The sequence below is a fragment of the Aulostomus chinensis genome, chromosome 12 (genome assembly GCF_037954235.1).
Source record: "Aulostomus chinensis isolate RoL2024-O1b breed Wild chromosome 12, RoL_Achi_v1.0, whole genome shotgun sequence".
Taxonomy (NCBI): domain Eukaryota; kingdom Metazoa; phylum Chordata; class Actinopteri; order Syngnathiformes; family Aulostomidae; genus Aulostomus; species Aulostomus chinensis.
In genome coordinates this window covers 18,411,722-18,427,055 of record NC_141331.1, presented here as the reverse complement: position 1 = coordinate 18,427,055, position 15,334 = coordinate 18,411,722, and the positions used below count along the sequence as shown (strand labels likewise).

Below are 15,334 nucleotides of genomic sequence, written 5' to 3'. Positions count from 1 at the left end.
TTACGGCTGTGACTGCATCTTTGATTTGCTGATGCCAGTAGAGGAGGATATAGCCTTTAGCTGAAGCACATGCTTGCAGTATGCTGTGTAAAACAGTATGTGGTATTGGTAACTGCTTCTGTTGAAGCCTTGTAATCATTACCTGGCATCTTATTGCCTCTGTGGCTTTTAAAGCTCTTGTCTCACCCACAGAACACAGCAGATCTTTTATTAAAACTTTAGGAGAGCGTCCCCCTCTGGAGGGGGCGGAGGAGGAGTGGGACAAATTAGTGTTGACAGTAGACACTTAAAGCAGGAAAATCACAGGCCCACAGGGAGGCAGGAGCCACATGGGGCTCCCCGCCTGTGTAAAGAACACTCCAGATTTCACTTGAGATGCAGTCACCTTTTAACAGGGCAGGGGGAATGTCAAAAGACCCTCTTGAATGAACCAATAAAGCCACTAAAAGGGGAGGATTAACCAGCTGATATCAAGGACAGCGGTTTGTTTCCAACGCCTTTCTTCTGAAGCACAATGGGCGGAACATTTCCTCTGCTAGCATGCTGCTACACTGCCAAAACTAATCGGCTTACTCCCTTATTGTGGCCAAAGCAGCGTTAACATAATTATTCTGACATTACAACTGCGCGGATGTAAATATTTTATTTAATTTGTAATCGTTTCAACTGAGCTGCTTTCTCCTGACATCAACTTAAAAGGAGCCATCTTAACTCTTTTGTATAGGAGGCGCTGTATTATTGCTTTTATTGCCCATTTATCAGAGAGCACTGCTGTTACAAGTGAGACTACACAACATGAAACAGTAATTACAAGGCATCAGGGGCTTTCAATCTCCTCTTAATTTCCCAACAGCTGTGATGAAAAACCCTTAGTCCAATTAATGTGTCAAAATATGACCAAACAAAGTCACGACCTCCTCGCAACCCCATAAATATCAAATAAAAGAAAAGGCTTAACATAGATGACAGCATTTGATTTCTATGAAGCATTAAACAAGCCAGAGTTAGCTAGTTAGCTCCCACTCAGGTGTTTAATTTCATCCAATGACTGAAGCTAAAAGAAGCAGGTTAAGAAAGGAAACTATGTTAGTGACATTTGATATGGAGATAAACATATCATTCACAGGTGTGAAGCTTTTAAGTTAAGGTCTGTAAAGGGTGAGTCTGATGTATAGGCTGCAACACGAGAGGACCGGGATAAATATAGGCTGCTGAAAATCACCAGAGCCCTCACAACAAGCATGCTCCCATATGATGCACAGAGAGATGTTCAACATTACAAAAATAAAACCCTAAACTCGTACGAATTAAGCGGGACGTTTCTTGTTAGCAGCAATCCTCATGAGGTAAATGATCTGTGATTTTATCTCATTAATGAAACTTGATGCTATCATCAGCAGTTAATTCACTGGTTAATATCCAAGCTAGAGAACTTTCTGTCACGCACCGAGAACTTGTAAACACACGATCCTGTGCATGTCAGCGAAGGAGATTTAGCTTGTTCTTTATTTGACAGCAGTTTACTAAATGATTTATCAATACTGCTGTACCATGATTTATATTTCTTTTAAGTGTAAGAATGGAATACAGAGATACAAAGTAACAATTTGGCTTGGTGTGTTGCCAAAATGTTCTGTTTTACCACAAAATACTTTTTTCATATTTAAAATCAGCGCCTGAGATATTCATACTGCCTCATACAAGTCCTTCCTATGATTGACGTGTAATCTTTGTGATGTTGCTATGTGCGCATTTGTACTTTCAGTATTTAGAGGGTATTTTTACAACATGTCCATGCGTTTATCCAAACATAAGTGTTTCTATCATTCAAAATCAAACTTATTAACTACACGCTAATGAATATACATTTAAAATTTAGCTAATTTTATTGGTCTTGTTGTAATATTTGACGATGATCTGGACAAAATGTTATTTTTTGGATCAGGGTTGACAGAGCTTGAAATACTGTATCTTTATGTGTCTTGTGACCAAAAAGATGTTATTACTTTCCTGTTGCTATTTAGTATTGTATTTACTACTGTGAAAAATACAGTTTTAGATCTACATGGTCCACCCTTGATAGGATAGCACACTGGATGCACGTGGGCCTATAATATTTTAAGTCACTTGATAAAAAGAATCATTAAAAAAATGCAATTAGTAATTTTGAGCATCTATCCCCCTTACTGGTCATATTTTTCTATGTCAAGCTGGGAAATGTGAGATGAATTTAGGCATTTGTAATGTGCATCTGATTTATTATGGAGGAGGTGAGGGTAAAACATTGAAGGGTTTCCCTCTAATCAGATCTCTTAGGAGTCCATGTAGTGGACCAATACCCCAATGAGTTCCCTTCTAAAAAGCCAGGGATATTAGATTGGCTGCACGCTGCCTCAGATATAACCTCAATCAGAGGGAATTGGGTAGGATTTTGTTAAATCTAAGAGCCTTTTACATCTCTGAAAAGTTCATTTCTCTTCATCTATTAACTCTTGAGTGAGAACCTACCATCATTTACGCATTTGTCCATTTAGAGACCCTCAAGCTTGTGAGCCGCTGATCTGAGCCCAAATTCTGAACTTACGGATGACCAATCACAGAGGTGCATGCCTCAGAGCTGAACCACAAATGGATCCTTCACAGCATTGTAAATCAGGACCTCAAAGAGTATTATTTAGCCTCAAGCAAAGAGTGCTTGTTTATCAAATGGTGCCTGAGTCTAGGATTAAAACCCTCCCATAAATCTGGGTACCTTTTATGTGCTCATAGAGACCGGCTGGCTCATTCTGAGTTTAAGGCTCTCAAGAATGAGGAGGTAAGCATGCCATTCATGTCAGAGAGGACACGTTGTATGATAAGGACCTGAAGAATACTTCTAATGGATGCTAATTGAGCTTAACGCACTTTCAGTGTGACTGCACTGACTAGCACTGATGTAACCTAACCATGTGAGTAAACTTTGATTTGGCTAAAAATTGTGCATTTGTGATTTATTCTGTTAAGTTCAACAGAAAATGTCGGTTCTCCACAAGCAGTATCATCAAGCCATCTGACAGCGCTCTGGATGTAACTTATCACGGCAGTAGCATTTTCTGAGCGTTTATTTTGTTGTCTGATATATTGCTGCTCAGTTATGGCAATGCTAAATCCCAGGCGATAAATCAAACGTGCAGTGGCTGCTTGTGATAACTCAATAAGCACCTGGACTCCTCCTAACATGTCACACCTGCACTTCCTCGTATACCACTCGCATTCCCTGGGCCGCACCGGGGGGCTCAATACACCTGCCAAGTGAATTTCAGAAGCATAGCAGCTGGGAGAGTAACATTATGCATGCTTAATTAGGAGGATCAGGAACCATGGGAAGTACTTGGTAATTTTCAGTGCACACTACATATTCTCTTTTTTGTTTTTTGAACATTCATACAGCTTCAGTGAGTAAAAAAAAAAAAACACTAATTTAATTATACATAAACAAAGTGGACATATTTTTCTCAGGTTTTATAATCAAATATTTTTGATGTTCGCTTCCCCAAATAAAGAGTTTCTTCAACAGCACTGAGCATATTTAAATAGAATTTTCCTCTACAGTACTTGAAAACATGAACAATTAATGCATCTTTTTTGGTGCATTCTACTTCATTTGCACTTGCAAACTATTACATAGACTTGATTTAATGAGCATATTTAATAGGATGATACCAAGGGGATACTTTGTTAGTCAATAATATTGTACACTTTGTATGCAATCAATTTAGTGTCTTCTTAGGAGCCATTACCAAGTGGACTAGATATGGGTTTGTTTAAGAACATAATAACACACTGATTCTCAAAAACCCGAAGGCATTTATTAAAAGGTATGGAGAATTATTCGATGTCATGGACAACGCAGGAAAAGGATTCAATACATTGACTGTGTACTCTCAGGTTGTCAACAAGTATTTAAACCAAATATTGACTTTTAAACCTTCTAGGCGAATGTAAAGGTTCATAGAACGCATAATTAAATATCAAAACTCCACTGAAATCAGATGCTTATTTGTTTAATATTGTTGTTCTTATTTCTGCAAGTCTGGTTAACAACTGAATGTGAAAATTATTATCAGTCAATTAAGTAGTGTACACTTAAAAGTCAGTACAAAGTTACAAGATTATGAAGAGCGAAATCAGAATGGTGTTATGGTCATGGCAGTCTGAAAAAGGCTTTTCAAGCGGGGGGGTAAATTCCCTCTGTGTTTCACAAGGCCTTCCAATCTTCCAGCCAGTGCGAGAATATTGCTTATACAGTGTGAGACTCCTATCAACAGTACGCAAGCTCCATGTTTAACACAGACTTTGAGCCATACGTCCAGTTCTGACATGAGATCTTGCATTGCCACGGAGGCTATAAATCCTATAAGGGAATGAGAAGGGGAGAAGCGGTTTCTGTGTCCTGCTGTAATTATGGTATTCATGAAAAGATGAAATCGAGTGCAGACTAAATCTGTAGCTCCAGGCAAAATCAACAGATTGGCATTACGCACTGACCCCTGCCTATCTTGAGGATACAGCAAACATACCAAAACTTTGCTCTTTTTTTTTTTCTTTCAGCAGTCAGGAGTGAGGGAATGAAGTGCATCGATTGCTTGTGATTATTAACTAGACTGAGATAAGCCCTCTCCTTATTATGCAGATTACCGAGGCTCCCCGCTCCAGCATATTGTACAGATGCAAGGGAGCAGCTGCTCTTACAGATGGTGGGTACACGGATCTATCATTATGCCTCCATTGTCTCCACTTCAATTGTTTGGGGGACAACAGAACTGCATCAAAGAGGAATCCGACTGCAATGAATTAAGAAAGGGAAACAAAAACAATCAACTAAATTTATACACCCGAGGCCATGGAATGGAGAGGAGCGTAAAGCTGAAGCCACTTCGTATATACAAACATGGAGTCGCCCACTCATGTATACTGTACCCAAATCTGTTGGATGCAGCACTGTGCACCAACCATATGTTGCTTTATTTAAAAAAAAAAACTAAAAAAAAAACATATTAATTCAGGGCAAAGACATCAATTGAAATATGAAGACTTACTGAAAAACTACAAAGAATCAAATTTAAGTAAAAAGAAAAAGGTGGGAAAGTAAAACATTGCATTCTCTTCCACGTTATATTAAATCACATGTAGGCACCACCTTGTTGGTATGAAGGAGCCGGTTTATCATCAGGACAGCCTATTCATTTCCAAAGAATAGTTATGTCTGTAGACATTAAAAGTATGGCCACAGTAGGGCTGCAAGAAATGATTACTTTTCATTGATAAATCATTGAAAATGTCGAGAACATTCGAAAAAAATGTCCCAACTGTTGCAAATCCTGATATTTAAGGATCTTCAACCAGCACATACTTGATGTTTTTGCTTGAAAAGAGACTGAAATTATTATCAAAGTGGCTGCCGATTCAATTTTCTTTTGATCTACGAATCGATAATTGCTGCAGCTCTAAACCACATTGAGAACACTTTGCCCTTAAGGGGTAACCTCTGGTTGACTGGCAGGACACGGGTAGCTCCTGTGATCAAACATGCCATTACACCAGAGGGAATTACATGCTCAGATTATAACAGAGAAGGTCACACTAAGTTGTAAATCAGGACAAAAGTCTTGCACTATTTCATGGCTAGCAAAGGAAACATTACATTAAGAATAACTGCAATGGCATTAAATCTGAGCAGAAAACAGGACTACAACCCCCTTGAATTTAAGCTGAGATGGAAATAACCCCACGAAATACATACAGATAAAATTATTCATTTCTTTTCTAAATACAGCCACAAATTAAGCAATTGTTGAATTGTGTTGCCGAGGTAGCAGACGGAGGAAAAGGGACCCCGATAAAGCTCAGCCCTCGTTTCTCCATTTCTTGTCCTTAAATTGTGGTCTAGCTTAAATCAGGAAGCAACTCTATAATGTCAACCAGAGAGCTGAGCTTCTCTTTTTAAACAGTATATACAAACATTAAGATTGGAGCTTCTTGTCTTTGGATGCTTTTTACTTAGTGTAACATCAAACACTGAAAACAAAAGAACACAAGATGCCTGGAGCATCCATATTAGTAGTAATTCCCTTCAGATACAGAGGACTGGCATTTTTTTTTTTTTTTTTTGCTCAACAGAGAAAATAGATTTTTGAATTTGTTTCAGTTTTCAATATTCCAAAGAAGCTCCTGCTCTCAGATGACCTCACAGTTAATTCAGAAACCATCCTACAGTAGATCACCATATGTATCTATTCTGTTCTGAGGTACAATTGCAAAAAAAAAAAAATAAAAAAAATCAATATGGCCAGAAAAGTATTATCATTTCGTATCTTTGCCCCAGAAGGTCATACACCTATATTTTAACATTTAATTCTTGAACATGAATCTGCTGAATTGAAAAATAAATAACAGTTTCTTTCTTCAGTCATGTGTCATGGGTGGATACATTGAGCTCCTGTCAGAGCACAAAGCTCCCCTCAGAAGTCCACGTTGCCTTGTCTGTTGTTAGGACCTGGTCCACATGGGGCCAGATTTGATTGGAAAGCCCAAAGGGAGGAGTTCCACCAGTCACAGGGGCATTGTTAGTGCCTCCAAAATGGCCAAAGAAGAATGACTGATTATGCAACCCCAGCCAGGGTTACTAATAGGAATTCTATTTGAATTTCTAACATAACAGATGTTTGCTGGGCACCTCCGTGGAGTGCGCACACACAGTTATGCTAATTCGCTAGTGTTTCCCTTCAAGTTAGCTCACAGTCATTAGAGCACACAACTAGCTTGGATCCCTCTGTCAAACTAATAATTGGCCATTATTGATATTAATTAACATTTTTGCTCTCTATGTCCTTTTTGACCTGTTATCTGTTAGTAAATCTAGTTACTGAGTCCTATTAGGGCAATAAAAACCACAGAGCTCTATAGTAGTGGCAAGCCATTTATCAGAAAGAGAACATAAAGCCAATTAGGAATGGGTGCAGACAGTTGTCTTCATTCTCCGCTGACTACTTCTTGATCTCCATTATAAATTGCTAATAGGACAGATACTGGTTAGCAAGGCAAGGAGAGTGGGGGTTTACCATTGCTCAGTCCCACACATGATGACAGGTGAAAGAGACTAGTAGTATTGCTGCTTGATGAGGCTACACCGTCATCAGCTGCTGTTTCATTTTTGTTGAGGAGTACCTTCCCTTCTACCACTGGTCAATCACGTTAATTGCCCTAAAACGACAGTATATCAGAAAGCTATTCAGTTGCAGATGGTTCATCTTCCAAAAGTAATAGCTTTTGGTCTCCTCGCTATTATGATGCAATGAGCATCGGAAGCTCTGAACAGCATAGGTTTATGGGCTCAGATCAAGAAATCCTAATAGGTGTATATTGACTGGTTTATTTTCCACAAAACTCCAAAGGGATTGGTGGTTGCAAGAAAATATATCAAAAAGGCTATCAACAACGGTTGGGTGTAAAATCAATAGTGAGCCATAGATGGCTTGAGTTTTCACAGTTCTCTCTCGTCATTTAAAAAGACTGTATGACGCGTGGAAGGACCCATGAGATTGTTGTGTTACGTTCTTTTTTTCCGGTGTGTGTGTGTGTGTGTGTGTGTTTTAATGTTGAGAGGCACAGATTAGAAATATCCTAATCTGTTTTGCTGAGGCTTTTGTTTTGAGCTTGAAGGGTTTTTTTCTGTTCTAACGTGACACTTTGAGAATAAATGGTTTAGTTTTCTGGAACAAAAGAGTCGAATGAAGGATCATGAGTCGGGGCAGGCAGTCTAACATGTGAACTGCAACTTGTGTTACTGCTCCCTGAACCCAGATGCTACTGTGACAGCACAGGTTTATGACAAGAGGTATAGCGGTCCCTTAAATGAGCACTATTTAATAGCCTGGATTCAAGTGTAAAGGCTCTCTCCCCTGTGCATTACTCCAAGAAGCTAATTATAAGTTTCATCATCAATCATGAGCATTATTTATTCAGTAAAATGAATTTCTAATTAATAACTGATGAGCATTATGGCCTCGAAGACTGTAAAGCAATTAATTATGGTTGGCAACAGGGAATATCCCTGTAAAGAAGTATCTGGCGCACAGTCATAGCACAGTGGTGCCAACAGGCTAATGTCCACAAAGAAGAAGCTCTGGATTGTTTTTGTTCCTGGGCTTTATTAAGATAATTACTTTCATGAATGTTGTCTAGGGGGATGTCATACTGTTGGCAATGTAATAAACAGGGGGGAAAAAAAACTGTATTTATTTTTAAAATGTCATCTTAAACTGCCAGCTTCTGCAGTGTGCACTGACACACAGATGTGTTGCTTTTATTTATTTATTTTTATTTCTGAAAGAAGGCCCAGTGAGCATCTGAGGCAGGATACTCCATAAATCCTCTATATTGTGCAGACTCTTGGACGTTTTTGTGGTGAACATCACATGTTATAACATCAAGGACACAATCAATAGTGCCATTTCTGTGTTTCTTCATAAATTCATCCTTGAAGTTTAAAAAAGTGCAATAGATGGATTGGCAGCTATATGTTCAGTTTTATGACCTACCATAAAACTAATAACTCAATTTAATGAGAACAATTTAATGCCAATTAGTGGCTTAAATCGTAACAACGTTTCATTATTTGTTAATTTGGGTTTATTTCAGGTTTTTTTTTTTTAATAAATCTTTGTGAGTGTTAATCTGCACAGTATTAAGTGTTTAGCAAACAATTATTTGGTGATTTTTATGGATCGTCCTGCAGTGTTTTAGCTAACAACAGGTTGTTACACAGAAAGATAACAAAATAGAAGGGCATGTGTAATGGATGTGCGCTCAAAATGAAAATGGTTCTTCCTTGGCCTGAACTCCTCCACTGAGAATGAGGATAATATCCCTGGAAAGTGCCGCACACGTCTTTTGCTAGTAAAACAAACCAACAGAACAATAACAGTACTGTCTTCATGGTTTTATCTTTTTTTGCGTGTTGGTACATTCTGAGGTTAAACAATTCCGTATTGGTTTTCGTCGTTCACAAACTCACGGTCTCTACATGTGTGACGCTTCAGATGTTAAATCTTTTAAAACGTAAGTATAGAGTTGTTTTTGATCACTTAAAACCGCAGTCAGTTATTCCACACAGAATATATGAAATAAATTTTAGTGCTAAAAAGTTTGCTGTAAGATTGTTTAAAAATCTCCATCAAAGTCATCATTAATTCCTACATTTTAAGAGAAATTTGTGAGCCTTTTTTCATGTTTCAGTTTTCAAAGGTCAATAATTAAAATGAAAAAAAAAAGCAAGTCACAGAAACAGCTGGAACGGAGTGACATTTTCATCTCTGTGGACAGACTCAAGATCATAACAGAGAATTCAGTCCGGCAGCACTGATTCTGTTGGTCTTGTGTATTCTGGAGAGGTTAATCAATGTAGGCTCTCAGATTCGAGTAAAAAACATTTATGATTACAATATCCTGAAATCGTTCCCGTTATGGAATCAAGTGTATGCTTTTTCTGTTCCAGTAGCAGACAAGGGGTGTCTGTGGGAATTTATGCGAGGTCAAACTCACAGAGAGAGAAAAGGAAGCGCGACCACAATAAAAAAAAAATCATTTTTCTTTTACAGGAATGAGAAAGTTGAATTAACTATTATCCTTACTCTTATGAGATGGTGATTAGTGCACACGAAGTCTAAATAGAAAATGTTCCATTGGAATGTGTCTAATCTCTATGACATGTAACCCAACAGGCACAATATGATACTCAGGCAGACAATTTACAGCACCGTAACTTAGATAACAAGCATCTCTCAACCACTGAGGAAGCGGTCGCACACATTAAGACACAGCTACAATTCAGCGTTATAGTCATGCACATTTATTACGTTTGCTCTGGCTGGCTCAAACAACCATGCATGACTCAATCCATCTCTGATCTGTGTGGATCCATTTGTGTGTGAGATGGATATATGCACACACAAAAAAACTGCCACAAATGTGCAGAAATTTTTGCTGAATTGTAACAACAGTTAGATTACAGAGCTGCTTCACTGATTTTCCTCCTCTAAATAAAAGAAACATAATCTTTCACGGTTCCTTATCATCACGTTGAATTCTGTCCAAAAAGAAATGGGCTGAAGATGTAGGATCGTTTTAACCAATCGGTGTCTGACCGGTGGTTATTGAAAATATGCAGAAATTATTTTAAAAGTACTGTATGAATTTATTTTAGTGTAATTCAGTAAATTTACTTTATTGGTGAGATGTGGTGGCGACCTGTCCAGGGTGAACCCGCCTCTCGCCCGTTGACGCTGGGATAGGCTCCAGCCCCCCCACGACCCTTAATGTAGGAATAAGTGGAAGACAATGGATGGATGGGATGGGTGAGATGCAGCTAGTTGCAGCCTCATTGACTGAATTAGAAACAGAAAGATGTAACTTTAAATTTTGTTTCCGTACCACAGTTGCACCAAACCATAAACTTCATAGCAAACTGTGTTTTTTGTATACTATTACTGTCAAGGCTCCGGTTTTCTCCCTCTTCTGTCCATGTTTTCATCTCACCCTTATGCTCACTACTGAAGTCAACCTCATCATCAACTCCTGCTGTATTTATCTTCTGTCCAACCTCCAATCTCTGCCAGATTGTCACTAATGTGGTAGATACATTCATCGTGATTTCGAACCAGTTTTTTAGCGTGTTAAGGATATCTAGCGCCTGCTGTGCCAGTTGTGCTGCGACTGAAGATACTTGTTTGCCTGGACATGCCAAAATGCTATATATACTCATCTCCATCTCCCCTTGCATCACCTTGTGAAACTCACGTCTGCCAGCAAAAAAGTCTTAGATAAAATCCCTAACAAATGGTCTCCTGCATCATGTGTCTGAGTCCAAACACCCATGATGTAGGGGCGACTGTAGCATGGCTTTTCTAAGCTGACTAAAAATGTCACCGCAGTCGCAAGATGATCAAAAACAAGAAAAGGTAGACTAAATGAAAACAGTAAAAATTTAAAAAGGAGTGAATGATGCAGAATTTAAGCGACAAGAAAAGAAAACATCCAAGGATGTCATGTGCCACTGTGTGTGCTGTCAGCTCTCTGGGCCACATTACCTGCCACTGGGTGATAACAGCTTATATATTCTCACTTACTGTCTGTTCAAGCAGCAGGCGAGGTATTTGTGCTACATCGAACCACATATGTTGTCATTACTGTTAGTAAATATAGAGTGGAAATTTTTGACATTGAATTCACTGTCTCAAATGTGTAGCTCAAGTTTCAGACCTTGTATGGTCATGTAAATTGTCATGAAAATTCACTGGTCAAAAATGTGTACAAACTTGGCGTTTTGAGTCTTTTTACTTCACTGAGGCTGAAACGGACTCATTTATTTTTCTTTTTTCCATAATACTTTGTGTTTTTTCAATCTCCATACATGAAATCTGATTTGTGCTGTTACTGTGCAATCCCTGTGAAATTAAAGAAGATAGATACACAAGACACACAAAGATAAACAATAAACATGTGAACAAACACCAGCTTTTAGAAATAAGTTTTCACTTACTCTTGCGGATGCATTAGATCAACAAAAAGGAGTTGTGTCCTTCCGTAGCCCAGCATGGTCCCTGTCTGTAAAAGAGACAAACTTGACCCACATAGAACCACTTTACTGAACATCATTCGGTTTCTCTCAAGACTTTGTTTTTTTCTCTCTGCATAACCACAATGATAGCGTCAGCAATTTTTTGTGTACTTTGGGAGTAATGTATTTGATGCCTTAACTCCTATCACTTGTAACCTAAAATATGTTCTAAAACCCTTTTCAGTTTAATGCCAGTTAAAATGCATTTAACCTCAACAAGGAAACTGACTAAAACCGTGGCATGTTTTAACCTTGCAGTAGTTTTACTTGTAATTTAGTAATATTTACTGATGTAACAGCAACTTACCCGGAAGTCAATACAGATATCAGTACTCTTTCCACCATTGTTTATATGTAAAAAGTAACACCTGCTTGTAATAAAGGTAATCAAGAAAGTACGTGATAAAGTATTTGTACTCCTTTTGTGTACCTCAGTGATACAGCACGCAACAGCAATTCCAGCGATGCTAGTTTCATTGACAGCAGCCACACAACAGCAGGAAGCCAGCTACCTACCTTTGCTTAAGTACGAATGGGGTAGCATCCTTTCCTCGCACTGTGGCCGTTTGCTGGAGCTCAAGATGAGAACAGTCACTTAAAAATACAAATTTAAAAAAAAAAAATCCCCGCAAGTAGAGCTTCTTAAATGAACACTAAAATATACATTGTTTCCCGGTAAAAGCCCCCACTCCACTAGTTTGGGAAACTAGCGTTAGCATTAGCAATGTCTAACTAGCAAACGTGGCTACATTCCTGCTCCTCATCGACTCAACTGCTGGTCCAACTGCTCATGTCAGCACAAGCTAGCAAATTGTTCTTGTACATGCTAACGGGTTGTTTTTCATCATGTCATTTCAATCATGTTCATATGCTCAGTCAAACGCATTTTGCGGGCTAGTTGCTAATTTTTGTAATTTAAAAATATGAATAAATCCATGCAAAACATGCTGTTGATGAAGCCTCCTGAAGAACGTAGCCTACATTACATTAAGAACAGCACATCGATCATAAAGACATGACGCCAATACACTGCATTTCATACTTAAATGCATTTCTCCAAAGTTATTTATCGTTACACTTGAATATATTTTCACATGACAAATGTCTGTTACAAAATAGTACTCACTAATAATGAGAGCAATCTTCTGGACAAACTTTTTTCATTGTATGAATGTATTAGCTGACAGATGAAATAATTGTTTTTTATTTCCTTTTTCTTTTTTTAAATTTCCTGTTAATGGTTTCCACATGATTGGTAGAATGAACAGGGTGAAGCCAGAAGTCAGAGAGTCAGTTCAATATGCATGATGATTCCCTTACAGCATTACCAGCTCGCCAAGGAAAGTAACTACTCCCTGTCATCCCTCAAAATGAGTGAGACACACAGCAGAGACAAGACGGTGCACATCCTATAACTGTCCTTGTCTGCAGGTCCTCACCACACACACACACACACGCACACACACGCACGCACACACACACACGCACACAAACTCAGTGAAAGCTTTCGTCTCTCCATCTGGTAAAGTGGGCTGTTGTGATTGATTTGTGGATTTGCTCCCTCTTTTTTTCTTTCCATTTAAGTGAAATAATGTATGGAAGCAATCTGCCGACAGACATTTTGGAAAATCTATTTGAAATCATTTCAGCTGAAGCCATGGCAGTTTGTCTTCTTATGGGAAAGGAGCAAAGTATAATTGTCTGCAGTCTAGTAAAACACAGTATAACTGCCATCACACTTGACTGAGCTTATAGCCAGCGAGTCCCATGGCCTCTAGAAGATAGAGCAGTTAATGTTCCCTTTTATTTTAGAGGATATGTCACTTGTATCGCAGATTTATACCATGATACAGCAATTTTGTCCAAACAGATGGATAATGGTGTCACCAGCAAAAAGGCCTGTTTTTATTGGGTTTCGAGCGTATTGTTTAGATAGGGGGCTGTGCAGAACAGCTCTGCCAGTGCTTTCTCTCTTTATCTCTCTAATCTTCCCAGTATTAGATTTGATCATTTTTGTTTGAAGGAGGAAAATGTGGCTGTAATGGCTTCCTAATAGCAAACACTGGGGATACAAATCCAGGGGCCTGTTCTGTAGTGCTTCCATAAGCACCACTGATTTATAGAGGTCTTTATGACAGAAAGGAAAATGATGTGCTGCAGGTATAAATCAGGTGAGGAGTAGGAAATTGAACTTAGATATCATCTTGTCAGATGCTTAATGCTCTTCCTCCTGTCACATTCGATAGGACCAATTTAGAGAATCCTGCAGAGGTAAAAAGAAGACAATTAACAATGACAGTGTGGTAATAGATGAAGCTATAAAATGAAGCTGCTGCCTGCAGGATGCTTTGTATGATTTCCACATGAGCTTGTGGCAGGGGCATGTTGTCTCTGCCTACCACTGCTTCTCTTCCCCATCAGGCTTCTGGTCGTTTCTTGAGCATTACCCGTCAAAACTATGTAATATTTAAGAAAAACACGAAGAAAAAGCTCATGTGTTTGCTTTGACTACGCCTTACAACTGAATTATTATCCTGCATATGAGAGGACTTGTAAATTCAGGTTAACCCTCTTTTTTATGTCATTGATCCCTTGACTGCCTGACATTACAATGAATTAATCAATACAATCTATAGTCAGGCACAAAACTTATGTATGTGCAGGAACATTAAAAGCACTTGCATCCAAAATACGTTCCATTGCTGTGACGGAATCTAAACCCACTAACGTAGTTTTGAATTATTAACGTTTCACATTTTATGCGTGATTGTTTCATGCATTATTTCGACCCAAAACCACTGATAGGTTGACCCCACAATTTGAATCATTTGTGTTAACAAAATGTAACCTGTTCCTTTAATTTGATTTATTTGTGGTCACATAATATAACGGGATCTCACAATTTCACTACTCCGTGGCCACAATGTTCCCAAAATTTGATACATTTATGGCCACAACACAAGCTTTTCTTTTGATTTTATTAATTTGTGCCTAGGAGCCTTAACTTTTTTCCACTATCAGATTCATGTGTTGTCAGGTTAAATTGTTCCCTCACTTGGATACGTTTTTTGGTCAGGAGATATATCTTGCTCCCAAAGTTTGATTAATTTGTGGCCACAAGTTAGAAGACGATCCCTTGTTTTGTTTAATTTGCGGCCAGAGATATAAATTACTCCTACAATTTGACACATTTTTGGCCTCATAAAAACAAGATAACTTGTTCCCATCCTTTGATTAATTAGTGGTCATACGATATGATTGGTTCCCAAGCTTTGATACATTTTTGGCCAGGAGATATAACTTTTAAGAGTAATTAATGTGGCCACTTATTGATAAGAGCTTGGGAACAACTTAAATGTTGTCACCACAAAATGTTTTGGTTCTCTGTACCGTCACTGGGGGTCTCGGCACAGTTTAAAGGTGTTACTTTGCAGTTCAGTACACAATTACGTCGGGGCAATATAGTGTTTGCAGCAATAATAGCATCAGTGCTAACAGACGTCATCCCTCAGCGTTGTAATGACTTCAAGATAGGACAGAGAATGACAATGCTCTCTGATCCCTGAATGTCATTGTGGAATAAACTACAGCACAGCGCTTTATTGCTAGCATCATGCATTCAGCTGCATGCGTTTGGGATTTGACAGATAGAATAGGCAACAAAAAAAAAAGGAAGCC

General features: G+C 38.5%; 1 long non-coding RNA gene across 1 annotated transcript in view; it reads right to left on the bottom strand.

The window, feature by feature from the left end:
• Positions 1-12,492, bottom strand: part of LOC147252357 (uncharacterized) — a 71,659-nt gene extending 59,167 nt beyond the window's left edge. Inside the window, exons 1-2 of the long non-coding RNA XR_015118751.1 lie at positions 12,173-12,492; positions 11,579-11,643 (exon numbers count right to left, since the gene is read on the bottom strand). This is a non-coding gene — a long non-coding RNA (uncharacterized LOC147252357). The remainder of the gene's footprint in view (positions 1-11,578; positions 11,644-12,172) is intronic.
• Between the last annotated feature and the right edge of the window lie 2,842 nt (positions 12,493-15,334).